Source organism: Schistocerca serialis, chromosome 3 (assembly GCF_023864345.2).
Source record: "Schistocerca serialis cubense isolate TAMUIC-IGC-003099 chromosome 3, iqSchSeri2.2, whole genome shotgun sequence".
Classification (NCBI taxonomy): domain Eukaryota; kingdom Metazoa; phylum Arthropoda; class Insecta; order Orthoptera; family Acrididae; genus Schistocerca; species Schistocerca serialis.
Window position 1 is genome coordinate 334,555,662 of NC_064640.1, and position 16,801 is coordinate 334,572,462.

Here is a 16,801-nt window from a genome sequence, read left to right on the forward strand (position 1 = left end):
TAAAATTACCACGTTCTAAAAAGAAAATACATCAGCAGTAGCAGAGTTTCATATTGGAACGTGCAGCAATACAAATAACTGAAATGATAACACCAAATCCCAGTGTCCTATTTCGGGTACATCAAATTTTATAACAATGGAAAACAATGAATATAACTCCAAATGAGCTAACAATGCAAGTAGTTTAAAAGACACATTGTTGACTATAAATAATCGCAAAGAGATCTTTGCCACATATTTCAAATATTACTAAATTGTCGATAAAGTAAATACCTGTAATAACGAAAAGTGGTACTTAGCATTCAATAATCAATTAATGGTTGGATTGATTGCTTTTAATTTCCTCTAAGCATACATTTGTTACAAAAAGCATCAACTAATGACGTAGAATAGTAATAGATGCAAACTAATAATTTATTGTGTATTTATAAATAAATATGTGCTCTGTCCTCAAAATAGGACACTGGTACTTAATGGGTTAAAAATGAATAACAAAACTGCATAAAGTTTGGACTGGTCACTAATCAAAAAGTCATGCTTCAAATTAATATGAGTTTATTGTTCGTAATATAACGCATTTCCAACATACCCATCTTCAGAAATCTCCCAAAACATACCAAATATTTATGGAAATTACAGAAGAGATTCAAAATACTTAAAAACAGAAACTACTTTCAGTTGTACACATGGTGTACTCCAGCAAAAAACGTAACTAGCAGCATCAATCAGCATGTAGAGACAAATGCTACAAAATGTGTCCATAGCAGTCATAAGCAGAGCAGTGGAAAAATTTCACATGAAACGTAAACGTGAACATTCGCACCAGATAACAGCATAGTAGGGATGGTGGAGATATACATCGTCGTAATTGACAACATAGTGCAAAAAATTTTATCTTAAAAATAAAGTGGTCAAATAAATATTACAAAGTAACAATAGTAGGAAAGAAATATGTTTACATTATAACAAGAAGAGCAAGGAAAAGAGCCACATGGTGTCTTCTTTGGTTGGCAGAGTAGTAGCGATGTGGCGTCGCACATCGTCAAGATTGGCTTTGAATTTTGTTTATGAAGAATAATAGATATGCATACATAATAAAAATCAAACACAATAATTAGGTAACAAAATTAAAAATGTTAAATAGAAAATAATAAAGAAAGCTGTTTGATTGTTATCAGGTGGCAGAATAGTTACAACATTGCCACCATATTTCATCGCAATTGGCCATGGATATAAAGAAAGCTAAACAGGAAAATTATATAAAATTACACTGAAACTAAGAAAGCAAATGAAATGAGCCATACTGGCTGACCTCAGCTTGTAACAAAACCTGACAGTTGAAAGGAGCACAAGAGATACAGTGAGTGTCTTAACAAATATTGTAAGTGCAAAGAAACAGAATAAACAAAATAAATATATTGTAATACAAAGGTGCAAACCATTCGAAGAAAAGTGAGGGTAAAGTTCGTTACCGCTAATATAGAAAGTGACAGGTGAAAATGAGATTAAGATACAATGTCAGTGCAAACTGGACCTCTTCTAGAGATACAAAAAAGTATAAAAAGTTAAGACATTTGAAAACGATAATAACATTCAATGTCTGTGCAAGCTGACTTTCGTGTTTAGATACGTACTATTCGTTGAAATAACAACATTGTGCATAGTGTTTGTAGCAGGAAGTGACGGGGGTTGTGTGTCGGAAGGGAAAAAGATGGAGAATATGAGAGAACAAGGAGGTGTCACAGTACAAGTAAGAAATCATATTTTAGAACAAAGCGCTGAAAAACAGCAAGATCTGTATCTATAATACAGATACAAAAACACGAGACTTGCCAAGAAACGTATTAAGAAAGTAATATTACTGCCGGTATAAAAAGTTAACACACACAAAAATAGGATTAAGATACAGTATCAACACAAGGTGGATTTTTGTGTTCAGGGACATAGGCCAGTAACAACACAGAGCGAAATGTCATAGCAGGTAGTTGGTGGAGGAGGGGGGGGGGGGGAGGGGAAAAGGGAAACGAAACAGACCAGGAAGGTGTCACAGTACAAGTGTTAAATCAAATTACTTATGGCAAGTGTCTTGGGAAATAAAATGTCCTCAGTCTGTAACAAATCTTGAAAAATATCAAAAACCACTCCCGATTAGAATGTAGAGTGGATTTCCTCATACAAAATATTACGTGGGCAGTCATTAAATTTTTTGTAGATTCCAATCTCTTCTAAAATATCCAAATCTAACCATTTGTGCTCTATACGTAAGACAGTTAAAACCTTTTCAATTGCCTCCGAAATATATGTATTCCTGACAAGGTGGCACCCTAAGGCTGTGGAGTTTTCATTGGGGTGTTCCTGAAATCTCTTTTTGAAAATCACGAAGCGCTTTTTTATCGGAGATAGCTAATATAATCATGAGTGCTGACTCTTTTGTCACTCAAGAGCCTACAAACCTGCGTTCTTCGCTGCAATGTTAAACAGGTTAGCAAAGTGAGACCTCGATCAAACATGGATTGTGAGAGAACATAGTCATACAGATCAGTTTGCAAAATGGTTAATGCTTTAAAGTTGGGATCTACTTCTTATTCAAACTAGTTTAACGAACGAAAAGTAAGGGCATTTAGCAAAGCTAAGACACAGTTACGCTTTCAGAGACATAGAATACTCAGATCAGTACTGCACTCTTAGGCAGGTAAAAACCTAAGTGGATTTTTAAAACAGGTGCCTCCAGCAAAATCATGTCACTCTTGTGAAAAAAATTTGAGCAATCGAACAGATCGTGATTTTCAAACAGGATTTAAGCAAGACGGCAATAAAAACAACACGACCTTAGGATGCTATTTTGCCAGGAACAGACATACTTTGAAGGCAACTGATAAGTTTTTAACTGTCTTCCATACAGAGCAGAAAGGTTTATATTTGGATATTTTGGGAGAGATAGAAATCGGTAAAAAATTTAATTAGAACCCATGTAATATTCTGAAAGAGCAAATCAACTCTAATCGGAAGAGCGTTTCTAATGTCTTTCCAGATTTGTTATAGACGTAGGTCTTTTCGTTTCCAAGTCCCTTGTTCTGAACAATGTAATTTGGCACTTGTGCTGTGAAACCTCCTTGGTCAATTGCGTTCCTCTTCTCCCCCAATCCCCCTCCTCCACCCCGTTACTACCTGCTATGGACTTTTCGCACAGTGTTGTTTCTGCTCTCTGAATAGTATGTCTCTGAACACAAATATCCAGTTTGCAAGTAAGTTAGTTCATTAGAAAGTAAGACATTCAATGGAACATTTTGCACGGTAGATATTAGTGTTGTGGAATGAGTCATTATACAGTAACATTTCAGATTAATTTGTGCATACAGTTTCAGTTTGAACATATCTATTTTCCTTTCACACAAAAAGATATACAGATGTTAACTAGTAATTCCCACCCATCACCTCATCACATTACAATAATGGAATATTTCTATGGAATAGAAGGAATTGTCAAGGAGAAACTTCCTCAGTTTATTACCAAATTTTACTTTGCTCTTTGTTAGACATATTATATCACTGGATTAGTGATCAAAATTTTCTGTTGCAGTATTGAGCATCTGTTTTCGTGCTGAAGACAGTCTTAATGTGGAGTAATGTATCTCATTTTTCCTTCTGGTATTGTAATTATTTAACTCATTGTTCCCCTTGAACTGTGGTGGATTATTTATAACAAACTTCATGAGGCCATAAATATACTGTGAAGCAGTAGTCGGAATGCCCAACTCCTTAAACACAGCACACACATTAGTATCACGACACGTTTTTCGGCAATGAAGACTTTCTTTCTTAAAGGTGAATTATGCAGGAACATTATTCCATAAGACACTATTCAACAAATATACGGTAACTATGTAAACTTTCTGGTTTGTCTCTCCACAAGATTTTCAATGATTCTAACCTCAAATGTGACTGAACTGAGCTGTTCTAGGAGTTACAAAACGTGTTTTTGTCAATTGAAATTCTCATCAATATAGACCCCTAAGAATTTTGAAGTTTCTTCCCTATTTATTATTTCCTCTATGTGTGTTACACTTATCATTAGTGTAGCACTTCTAGACATGCAAAACTGAATATGTTGTGTCTTTTAAAAACTGAGGGTGAGACCATTGTCAGAAGACCGATCAATGACACTTTTAAGAACTTTATTTATAATTTCTTCCGTTTCTGTATGTATGCTTACATTGATTACAGAACTAGTGTCATCAGCGAAAGGAACTAAGTCTGCTTGTTGTATACTAGATGAACGATCGTTCACATATGTGAGCAACAGTAGTCGACCTAAGATTGAACCTTGGGAACCCCATACGTGATTTCTTCCCAGTCAGAACTATGTCCCTAGATTATATTGCATAAATTACTAAGAACAGCTTTCTGCATTCTTTGCACAGGTGCAACATTATCCATTGGTTGACTATACCATCAATCCCATAAAATGTTAATGTATCAAGGAGAATACGGTGACTCACACAGTCAAATGTCATAGAGAAGTAGCAGAAAATACCTACCAGTGCTATTTTAATTTTTAATTTTTGTAAAATCTGGAGATCGAACATTCTCAGTAGAGCAACACTTCTGGAACCCAAACTGTGATTTCCTAAGAATACTATTGTTGCTAAGGTGAGATACTATTGCTACGGTCGTAGGTTCGAATCCTGCCTCAGGCATGGATGTGTGTGATGTCCTTAGGTTAGTTAGGTTTAAGTAGTTCTAAGTTGTAGATGACTGATGACCTTAGAAGTTAAGTCCTATAGTGCTCAGAGCCATTTTTTTGAGATACTATTCTAAAATACATCCGTTCTATAATATAATGAAGAATGATGTCAACAGTGAAAAAGGTAGGTAATTATTGACAGCTCTCTAGTTACTTTCCTTATAGAGAGGTTTAACAACGCCATATTTCAGTCTCTCTGGATGAATGCCTTGAGTTAATGACGCATTACATTTTTGGGAGAAAACTGGTCTTCTTACAGGGAAAAAAGCTTTTGGTACTCTTATAAAATTATACATTGTCGTGTTGGAAGTCAGATTTGCAAACTGGAGAGATCTATAATGATTGAATAAGAGTCCCTAACAGTTCTTTCCACGAACCTGTCGTCTTCTAAAGTTGTGTCCCCAGCGCAGAAGACCGCTCGTCCGTCACGGGATCTTATTTGGCGGTGGATTCTATGACGTCATCTCGAACTTGAACCTGTGTTTGTGCTTTTTTGTGGGATGCCATTTGCCCAGGTTAGTCACTGTATCTACAGAGAGCAAGATCTGTAGTACTGACAATGATGGTGGGCGAAACCTTTCATTAATGTATCCTGTTTGTTTATATTTTAAAATATCACTTTTTACACTGTCTTCTTCAAACTCGACATAGATTTCTTACTAGTATGGTAACTTTTCTGACAACCTCCGATATAGAGTACGACATCTCCGTCCAAAACGAAGATAAACGTCCAGCCCTCCAGAACACACGAAACGAAGTGACTAGTGTAGCCGAAGTGCTTCATCTCATAGGCGTGCCGAAACATTTCAGTTGTAATATCATTACTCCTATGTTTCTCAAAACCAGTGAAATTTAATAAACAAAAACGATAGACTCGTAGGGTTACCATGAGAGGTTGTCATACCGAAAACTCGGTTAAATATAATGAAAAGTATATAAATAATTAAGAAGAAAAGTTAGGCGTTGTGGCGCCTAACTCTCGAATGTACCGACCAATCAGAAGCTAGTTCAGCAGAACTGGCGGACTCTCCCACTGGAGTGGTATATACTGTACCATCTGCTGCCTGTACCTCACTCTACTACACTACTACTTCACGCGTATCAAGGTGCATCAGGATGAGTTTCTAACAAGATAAAATACTGGCCGCCACAGCCCAGAACATCACAGATCTCCTCCCTTCTTTCATTTCCAAAATTGGCCAGTTCTCGAAGACAACTAACAAGTTTGAAAATGAGATAATTTTGCCCCCAAATTTAGGAAAAATGATTGCAGTTTCCAGTCTCTCAGTAGCTCCCATACTCTCTCATTCATGGAAATTCTTTAAAAAAACTAGGTAATTGTTGTTCCTAAAATATCACCCCAATTAACCAAAGCCATTGACTTACTAGTGTTAAACACGTACTTTCTCACCTTAATTCTATCAGAAAACCTTAACTTACCACACATTATATCATGAACTTCTTCTTACCACAAAATATCATTCATGATTTTCAGCACATAGCTGTGCTTTAAATTTTCTGTAGTCTTGTTATTCAACAGTAAAAATCGGCACCTGGGCCATTAAATCTGCTCATAAACACTCACTACACTTATTGATGATTATATACAATAGAAACTAAATAAGTAGGTTATTGGCGCAATGCTGTCCGTCTTTACACAACACACATTTCTCATCTAATATATTTCAGTGCAGTGCTGTACACTTTTACCTAATAACTCTTATATTTTTTCATCTAATATCAGCGTAGTGCCGTCCACTTTTGCCAATTAACACTCACTTTTTTTTTCTTATACCTGCACTAGGCGATTCATATATATCGTTTACTATTAAATAATTCATAAATACCCTAAATTATAGCAACATATAAGTGTCCTTACATAAAATTCATGCATAGATGTTACATAGTTTTACAATATGCCCAATGTTGCATTGAACATCATACAATAATATTTACAAAGCCTTTGTTACCGCTACTGCGACTACAGGGCTTCCATTTGAATTGTCTCCTCCCATGGCTAATGTTTTGGTTTCGTAATCTTGACTCATCAGTTAGTGCACCCTCGCACCACCCGTTGATGTTCTGTCAATATGCATCAGGCGTGACTCATTCCAGTCAGCACTTACTTTCATTCAAGTTGGTAACGGCGCTCGACACAACACTATCTTACGTCTGCGTACTGAAAATGGAAATGATATGAGAATAGCTCTCATTTTATACTTAGGGTCTTATATTTATTTCATTCGATAAATTAAGTAGGCATTCAAACGAGATTCACTGATCTTTCGAGAGAACTGAAGATACCCTAGATCTTGATGACAGAGAAAAATAGCGAAACAATTCGCTTTGCTTTAATTCGCCGGTAGCTTATTATGGACTTCGCTGCTCAAACATGTAAATATTATTAACATAGCGAATATTTCTCATGTGCTTTATCCATTTGTATCTCAGTACTTTTTATTGCCTGTGTCCTGTGTGAGATTCATGTTTCGTGTTCATTAGCTGTGTGGGTAACGTTTCTGCATCGTGATACAATTAATAATAATGGTTGGGCGGAAATACCTCGCCTATTAATCCCTAAGTGTGTGGCCGATTCTCACGTCGCCTATTACCTTCCTATTCTTTATCATCATATATGAGGGGTCGACTTCTGTGGTCGATCCAAAACTCTTTCATTATCATTTATATATGAGTGGTCGACTTCTCTGGTCGATCGAAAACACTTTCATAATCATTTTAACTGTGGCTGGACTCATACCAGCCGAAATATATATGTATTGCAGCGGAAACTCATCATTGCTTGTAATCGCTGGCACTCCATCTGCCAATCGTTGCTGATAAAGTTTAATCTAATCGTCTCAGGACCATTGCGTACTGTTTGTTCTAATTGCATCCACTTGCTTGGTTTGGCGCTGTTCTCTTCCTCTGAGTCAGCTGCAAGCTAGCTAATTAAAGAAATATATAAGATTGTTTTCTCTGTATATATGTTTATGTAATTTCTTTGTGTTTCATAACATGTACAAAACGTTTCTGTATGTAGTCTATAGGGTGTTATGCTGCTTGTATGGATGATGATTTTAGTTCTTATAGCCTACGTTCTGTACTTGTTTTGCAAACTTTATCCTGCATGTTATCTTTAGTGATACGTAAGTATATTCGATGATCGTTTGCTTAAATATTTAATTAGTATGTCTTTTGTTTCAATTGATCCCTTTTTGTCTCTTTTTTATTTTTTATTTTATTTAATTAATTAATTTATTTATTTTTTGAATAGTGAAGAAGGATAGATGACAGAGTTTAGTTCAGAATGATGCACAGTGAAGAACTTACAAGGTGAAAAGGAATGAAGTAAACTGTTAGTTAACTCGGATGTCTAGTAGGCGTCAGCTACCTGGCAATGCAAAGAGTGCTATTGCCCGCTGAGGTTTCTCGACATGCTATTCCTGTATGCGTCATGGTGAATGCAGCGGACTGCACACCACCTGTTTTTACGCCAGCCTTCCAGCACTTGTCTGTTGCCTGAATGCGCATCCAGCCATTCTCATATACACAGCAGGCTATTAACCTCACTCTTGTTGAGGTAAATTAGCTTCTCCTGTACAGGCACTGAAACTTAGGAACTATTATTTCTACTATGTCAGATTCACGTAAAGGATCAGTTTAATACTGTTCTTTTCAATGTAGTGCTGAAAGAACTCCTTATAACTATCGCAGCCACTGTTTGCAAAGCTCCTGGCTTCAAATATTTCTGTTTTCATAATGGAGGAGGAGGAGGAGATTAGTGTTTAACGTCCCGTCGACAACGAGGTCATTAGAGACGGAGCGCAAGCTCGGGTGAGGGAAGGATGGGGAAGGAAATCGGCCGTGCCCTTTCAAAGGAACCATCCCGGCATTTGCCTGAAGCGATTTAGGGAAATCACGGAAAACCTAAATCAGGATGGCCGGAGACGGGATTGAACCGTCGTCCTCCCGAATGCGATTTTATAATGTATTGTGTACTTGTGGACCGTTATTGATTTAAGAATGCTCTAACAAATTCATGGTATATTTTACATGTGCTATTGGCTCCTGTTCCCCATGTGATACTGCGTCCCTTCAAAACGACTGGCTATGAATTTAATTTTCTGCTGTTTTGTCATGTTGTCAGCTATGATTCCCTCAAACCAACAAATGAAAGCAACAGGATGTATACTATCTTTAGTAGAAAATTTATGAAATTTGTAAGCATCGGCATTGCTGACTTCATCATTAATATAAACAACACCCTTACGTTTTTCCCGTTCAGTCCCCATTTCGAGTTTCTGTTTTAATGCAACCTCCACATCATATACGTTTTTCTCATCTCACTTAGTTGACTTATGTTTTCTACCTTCTGTTCTATTTCTCTCAAACGACCCTGCAGCGTTTTTGTATTACCATTACGAACAGATTCTAACCATGATACTTTACGGCTAAGGACTACATTTTCGTCCTTTAATACTACTACCTGTTTGTTTTGCCTTTCGTGGGTATCTTTGCAAGTTTTGTTTATTTTACACTGATCATTGCTTAATTTAATGACTTTATTCCTAACAGACAATACAAAAGTATCTTGAGCTTCTATGAGATCATTTATTTTCGCTACTTCTTCATCAATCTTATGATTAACCTCTCTCTTTAGACTTATCTAATTTTTGACCCCATTCTTGAATCTAATGCCCAATTCTTTTTTCACAAGGCCCTATTTAAGTTTCATGAGAATCAACCCTGGTCTCTAAATGTTCAAACTTATGACTAATTTTTACTATCTCCTCGTTTATCAGCAAGTAATCCATTTGACTCCTTTATTATTTCTTTTCGCCCAGATTCTAACTCTATTACCATTTCAACCACACTTTTATTATTTACTTGTGTAGGCAATGTATCAGCATATGGTGTTCCATGGCTTAACCTACTACTTGTTGATTCATTACCAATGATGATGTCAGAGTCTTCACTTCTGACATTACCAATCACCTTATTTAACTTATTATTAACATTCATGTCATCTATATCAGAATCCACGTCTCTAATTTCACTATTGCTACTACGTGAAATTGTGGTTTCTTGGAAATCTTCAGTTTCTACATCAGATGATACTGGTAAATAGCTATCATCCATTTGATTCTATACACTTTCCTCTTTACTTATATTACTGATTTCATCTGGCATGTTCTGTAATTGGCTTGCCTCTTCAATTTTATTACCCTGACGCTGCACTGTCTGTCTACTTCTAAGATTGTACCGCGTTTCGCTTTGCCCTGATATTTTGGTATTAAGGAAATTATTACGAAACAATTTAACAATATTCTTAAAAGTCCCTAAGGTTGTTTGTACTAGCTTACTCTCGCTAGTGGTAAAGTGATTAGCGTACACAGGACCTTTTTCTCCGGTGTGATGCTGCTACTCGCCGCATTGTTTTTGTCGTGTTGGGTGGCTTCGGCTGCCGTAGTAATCCACAGAGGCCTATCCCTGCCGTTCGCCGGTCTCTGACGTTGGACTGCAGTTGGCAGAGACGACAGGTTTGCTTCCAAGTCATTTGCCTCGCTTGCTGTACGCTGCTCTGTTAACTGCTCCCTGAAGCGTTGTTTCTTGTTGCAGTGAAATAAAACGTAAACCGTTTGGACCGCGCACACACTTATAACTTTACACATCGATTTGTGTTTTCGTATTTTCACTTTCAACTATATGACAAGTATTAATTAGCGGTGTTTATTGAGTTTTTTGCCTAACAGTGCAAAGAAACTTACAAAAGTTCAAACAGGATATAATTTCACAGTACACACAATGTCGCTTTTTATCTTTTTCACTGTTCATACACTACTGAGTCGGGCATTTTATGGTAATCATTACAATTCACTGTTCTCACTATGATTTTCACATCTCACCTGATTCACAGTTCTCCTCTTCTTCAGTTCAGGTTCACAGTTCGCCTCTTCTTTAAATACAAGTTCTCCGCAAGGGCTGCCATGTTTAAATCATACGTTGTCGTGTTGGAATTCAGACCTGGAAGCTGGAGAGATCTGTAGAGACTGAATAGGACCCCCTACCCATTCTTTCCAGCAACCTGTCGTCCTCTAAAGTTGTGTCTCCAGCGTAGAAGAGAGCTTGTCGGTCGTGGGATCGTTTTCGGCGGAGGCTGCTATGCTGTTATCTAGAACTTCGACCTGTGTTTGTGAGCTTTTTGGTGGGATGCCACTTGCCCAGGTTAGTCTCTGTATCTACAGAGGGGAAATCTGTAGTAGTGACAATGATGGTAGTCGACCCCTTTTATTAATGTATCCTATTTGCTTATATTTTAAAATATCCCTTTTTTCACTGTCTTCTACAACACTCGACATAGCTTTCTTATTAGTACGGTAACTTTTCTGGCAACTTCCGATACAGAGTATGACATGTCCGTCCAAAACAGATACTCGTCCGGCCCTCCAGAGCATCCAAAACAGTGACTAGCACAGCCGAAGTACTTCATCTTCTAGGCGTGCCAAGGTGACCCAAAAGTGTCCGAAGCACTTCATTGGTAATATCAATACTATTATGTTTCTCAAAACTAGTGAAATGGAATAAACAGAAACGGTAGACTCGTAGGGTAACCATGAGAGATCGTCTGAAAACTGGGTTAAATACAATGAAAAATATATAGATAATTAATAAGAGAAGCTAGGCGTTTCGGCACCTAACACCCGACTGCACCAACCAATCAGAAGCAAGCTCAATACAACGGGCGGCTCTCCCACGGGAATGGGATATACTGTACCATATTCTGCTTTTACCTCACTCCACTTTTGTACCATACACCACTTCACGTGGTTTCCAACGTTGCTGCTTAGTGTACTCTCTGACTAGCTTATGTGGAAAGCCATTTTGAAATACTGATCTGAATTTTTCATAGAATAGATTAAATTTTGTGCTAGAGTTTGGTTTATTACTACATACATCCCATGTCATCTCCTGTAAACGAGTCTTGAAAACATTTGCTTTGGAGACATTACCTATTCTAACTGATTTTCACTGAGGTGTACCCATACTCCAAGGCGCTATATTAATCATCCTAAGTAACTTACATGACATTGTATCTTATTCTCATTATCATACATCTTAATTTTTTATACCAGCAGTAATACTACTGTACCGTTATGTTTCTTGGCACATCTTTTGTTTTTGTAACGGTATTACAGGTACAGATCACGTTGTTTTTCCAGTGCCTTGTTCTATATAACATGATTTGTTGTTCGTATTGTAACACTTCCTCGTTCCACTACACTCCCCTTCTTCTCCACTCCCATCACACACCTCCCACCCCTTTCTTCTGTAGACACTATGCCCAGTTTTAATACTGTTCGATGAATACATTGTATCTAAAGAAGAAATCAAGTTTCCATTGACATTGCATCTTATTGTCACTTTTTATACTGGCAATAACAAACTGCACCTATATCGTTCCTGGAAAGTTTTGCGTCTTTGTATTGCAAAATATTTGTTTTTTTAGACACTCACTGCAGCTCTTGTTCTCCTTTCATCTGTTAATTTTTGTTAGAAGCTGACGTCAGCCACTATTGCTCATTTCATTCGTTTTCTTATTTGTACTGTAATACTATATTATTTTGTTGTTCAGCTGTCATGATATCCATTGTCAGTTGAATTGCGCCAATGTTGTAACTATTCTGCCACCCGATGGCAGCCAATACAGCTTCGTTTATTAGTTTTTATTTCACATTTTTAATTCTGTAACGTAATTATTTTGTTGTTGGACTTTTATTATGTTCTCATATCTAATATTCTTCATAAATAAAATTTGCTACTACCCTGCCACCTAACGACAGCTATGTGGCTTTCTTCTTTTCTCTTCTTGTAATGAACTTTTTTTTCTTGCATTCTTTCTTACTGGTGCAATTATATAATCTACACTTGACCATTTTCTTTTTAATATTAAATGCTTAGGATATGTTTTCAATAACGACGACGTATGGCTCCACTATCACCACTATACCGCAATCTGGCGCGAATGTTAGCTTCTAAGTTTCAAGTTACGCTTTTTTCACTATCCTGCTTGTGATTGTTACATGCACATCTTGTAACCTTTATATCTACTTGCAGCACGATGCTCCTAGGTATGTTTTTGCTTGAAGTAAGCTGTGTCTTCAAATGAGGTTTTTTTGATTTATTTCCCTATTCTGATACTGTTTTGTAATTTCCATGCTTCTTTAGTAGCTTTTGACATATATCTGAAAATAATGTATTACAACAACAAAGTCATTCTCTTCTGAAGCACTGCGTTTTGATTAACAATCCAGCCAGCCGTCATGCAGTACTACTGTTCAATGATGTTAAAATCTTGTTTGTTCTTATTTTACGCAACACTCATTTAGATATCTAAAAATAGATTCTAAGAATATTTTTCGTATGTCTGGTACATGAGAATTAGCATTAACATTGCAATGCGGCAACTTTAGTTTTTGTGCAAGTGTTTGATAACACTGGATTATCATCATTGTTGCTATTAAATTTATTTTCTAATGTTATTTTGGTATTAATTATTATTAAAATTTAAATAACTGTATCTGTAAACATAAAAAGAAATTTCAAAAGACCTAGGTGTTAGACTAGTTACAATGGATCCTAATATGTCGTTCTTTCGAACATGTAACCTATGTGACATTCGTCCTGATGCACAAGTCCAAGACATGCAACTACAAAGAATGTAATTGATACTCTTGGGAAAAGTTACTTCTATCAGGCTCTACCACAAAAAATTATTTGTGCATATGAAGGTAACACATGTGGCGTGATTAAAATTCTCTGTATATATTTAGTTATATTCAAAAAACCACAACATTTACTGTCAAATAGATATGTAAACAGGCAGTAAATTCATTTGACATACGCTGACGGAAAAAATGGGACCTCCAAGAAATAATTAATGTAAAGTAACTAACTTCCGGGTTTACATTTATCTAGGTATGATAATTAAATGACTAACGTTGCAATATCAGTGGTTAATGTAAGCGCGAGATGAGCAACTGTAAATGTGAATTGCTGTTACATTAATAAACAGTGTGACCACCAAAATGTTGAATGTAAGTATGCAGATGTGCATGCATTGTGCTGTACAAGTAGCGGACGGTTGTTCGTAAGATGTAGTTACATACCTGTTGTACTTGGTCGTTCAGAACAGGGGCAGTTAATTCTGGTTGTGAGTGATGGTCGAACTGTTGTCGGATGATGTACCATATGTGCTCAACTGAAGACTCATCTGGTGATCGAACAGGGCAAGATAACGTATCGTCACTCTGTAGAGCATTTTCGGTTACAACAGCGATATTTAGACAGCGTTATCCTCTCGGAAAACAGCCCCTGGAATGCTGTTCGTGAATCTCTTCACAACAGGCCGAATCACCAGATTAACGTACAAATTTTTCAGTCAGAGTACGTGGGATAACCAAGACAGTGCTCCTGCTGTCATACGAAATCGCATACCAGACCATACCTCCAGATGTTTGCCCACTGTTTCGAGCACGCAGACAAGTGTTTTGAGGCGCCCAAGTGGCCTAAGTTTAGAAACACATGGCCATCATTGTCACCGAGGCAGAACAAACTTTCATCATACAACGGAACAGACATCCACCCTGTCCTCCAATGAGCTCTCACTTCGCCCCACTGAAGTCGCAAATGGCGGTAGTTCGGTGTCAGTGGAATGCACGCTACAGGGCGTCTGGTGCGGAGCTGCTTTTGAAGTACCCGATTTGTAACAGTTCTGTCACTGTGGTGCCAACTGCTGCTCATATTGTTGCTGCAGACGTAGTATAATGCACCAGAGCTATACACCGAACACGTAGATCTTCCCTCTCGGCAATGCCGTCCGGATCTCTGGTCTTCTTGCGACCGTCCAGTCTCGTGACCACCGATGCCAGCAGTCATTTACAGTGGCTTCATTTCTGCGAAGACTTTCTGCAATATCCGAGAAGAAACAACAAGCTTCTTGTAGCCCTATTTCACATTAGTCAATCTCAGTGATGTGTTGATAATGGCGTCTTCATCGCCTTAAAGGCATTCTTGACTAGCATCAGCTCATCACGTCCATTTCATAGGCAAGTAAAGGTCACGACCGTTACAGCGTATATTTAAAGAAAACCTGATTCGCCTCTTCATAACGGCGCTACTAGCGACACTCTCATGTGCCTAGTGCGAAATCTGAATAGACATCATCTTTCAGATGCAGAAACACGCCTACCAATTTTCGTTTATGTCGCACAACTCCTTCTTTGTGCTGCGACTTTTTTCCGTCAGCGCACGAATCATTGTAGGAAGTACTGTTACTGTTACTACTGTGAACAACAAGTCTTACACCCAATATGTTCTCACACACCTCTTCCATTGATTATGTTTCTTTGTGATCCACTACGCACAGAGTACTCCGTGTGAGTATCTGGTCAGTCATTATGTTTAATTGTCGTATGGAGGATCCATGTTCTGTTCTGGGTACTGGCAAGGATAATTGTTTTGTTGGAAGACTGGAAAAAGGTATTCCAAGTTGCATGAGACATATACCGAAGATACTCGAATAAAACGTATCTGTTCCAAGGTCTGGAAATGTGTCAACGGATAGGAGATCCTTGGGCTGCCTCTCGAAACTGCATCCAAATGACACAATTTGACATTGGAATGCTGAGCAGCCGATAAACGTTGTGTGACCGTCTGAGTGTGATTGCGTAACAGCTTTTGACTCAGAATAGCTAAAATTAAAATACACATGTACATAAAGTACAGTTACGAAAGAAAAAGAAATTCAACATAATAGCTATTCTGTTCTAGCGAAAAGTCGTAACCAGAAATCGCTTGTATTTTACGTTCTCACGTGGTCGGAAAAAATTCATATACTCTGATTCATATAAAATTATCCACTCGTATGTCAACTAAATCAACAGGCATTTTTTAGTGAGACGCAATGCGTGTTGTGGTGCATTTTACCTATTGCAGTGTACGAATTGCATTGTAGCCATCCATTTCCTTTAACTGCTAAGAATGTGTCCAGTACTTAGAAATATTGAAGTATGACAGACGATCAGTTACATGCTACTAAGGAGACTGCCTACACTACGCTTGTCCGTCCTCTTTTAGAATACTGCTGCGCGGTGTGGGATCCTTACCAGATAGAACTGACGGAGTACATCGAAAAATGTCAAAGAAAGGCAGCAGGTTTTGTATTATCGCGAAATATGGGAGAGAGTGTCACACAAATGAGTCAGGATTTGGGCTGGAAATCATTAAAAGAAAGCCGTTTTTCGTTGTAACGGAATCTTCTCATGAAATTCCAATCACCAACTTTATCCTCCGAATGCGAAAATATTTCGTTGATACCGACCTACATAGGGAGAAACGATCACGACGATAAAATAAGGGAAATAAGAGCTCGTACGGAAAGATATAGGTGTTCATTCTTTCCGCGCGCTATACGAGACTGGAATAATAGAGACTTGTGAAGATGGTTCGATGAACCCTCTGCCAGACACTTAAATGTGATTTGCAGAGTATCCATGTAGATGTAGATGTAGATGTAGAAGTAGATGTAGATGTAGATGTAGACAAGCTAGTTGTTTAAAGAATTTAATCGTTCCGAAATTAACACGTCTGTTGTTTAAAAACCAAATAATATATAGATTAAATCAAATTACAGATGGTGAATTGTTAGGCCATTCCTGGTTAACTTTAAATATGTATAGATACGATACAAGGCGTGTCATAGAAATTTAGATGCATATTAACGACCACTGGGAAGTATTTATTTCGGTATTGTTACAGTTTATACACTTCTGTCTCCTCTGTAAATTTCAGGGCATGTCGAGTCCACTCGCAATATTAAAAAATATGGACGCGTATAGTATGCTGTGAAACGAAAGAAATTCTAAACTCTTGATATCCCGTAATCTCTGATAGGACTTAGTGACATTTTCTCTACTCTTGTACATCTCTTCAAAGTCTCACTTTTTGTGTAAATAGTAGTAGAGGTAACTGCTGATTCTGAGCCAAGAGTTCTGATGT